Source organism: Schistocerca gregaria, chromosome 9 (genome assembly GCF_023897955.1).
Source record: "Schistocerca gregaria isolate iqSchGreg1 chromosome 9, iqSchGreg1.2, whole genome shotgun sequence".
Classification (NCBI taxonomy): domain Eukaryota; kingdom Metazoa; phylum Arthropoda; class Insecta; order Orthoptera; family Acrididae; genus Schistocerca; species Schistocerca gregaria.
The window spans coordinates 110864538-110865231 of NC_064928.1; the positions used below are offsets into that span (position 1 = coordinate 110864538).

Below are 694 nucleotides of genomic sequence, written 5' to 3' on the forward strand. Positions count from 1 at the left end.
GGCAAGGCGCAGAAGAACATTTCGAACGGCGACAAGAAGAAGAAGAAGCGCAAGAGGAAGGAGAGCTATGCCATCTACATCTACAAGGTGCTGAAGCAGGTGCACCCTGACACGGGCATCTCGTCGAAGGCGATGAGCATCATGAACAGCTTCGTGAACGACATTTTCGAGCGCTTTGCGGCCGAGGCTTCTCGCATGCGCACTACAACAAGCGCTGTACCATCACGTCTCGCGAGATCCAGACCGCTGTGCGGCTCTAGCTTCCTGGCGAGCTGGCCAAGCACGCTGTGAGCGAGGGCACGAAGGCGGTGACCAAATACACGAGCTCCAAGTAAGGAGGTGGCTCCTCCGTTTCCACGGAGCATGAGTATATCAGGGAAAAAGACAGAAAGCAGTCACCATCCGGTATGGTCTAGTGGTTAGGATAGCTGGCTCTCACCCAGCAGGCCCGGGTTCGATTCCCGGTACCGGAAATTATTTTAACATGTTTATTTTCATTCTCATTGTTCTCACGCTGCTGAAAATACTGTTGCAAACTTTAAATTGCTAATGTATATTTTCTTTATACATTTCTTGCTGAGAGCGACATTCGCACACAGGAAGCGACCTCATTACACAGAAATGTGCTGAGCCGAAATAGAATAATTTTTGCAATACCAACTTATATTTTCAGTTGAAATTTTCCACCTTAGCA

At 48.7% G+C, this 694-nt stretch overlaps 1 non-coding gene across 1 annotated transcript; it reads left to right on the forward strand.

The window, feature by feature from the left end:
- The first annotated feature begins 401 nt into the window (after window positions 1-401).
- Trnae-cuc (transfer RNA glutamic acid (anticodon CUC)) lies at window positions 402-473 on the forward strand. The gene has a single exon. It is a non-coding gene; the product is annotated as a tRNA-Glu (tRNA).
- Window positions 474-694: the final 221 nt, after the last annotated feature.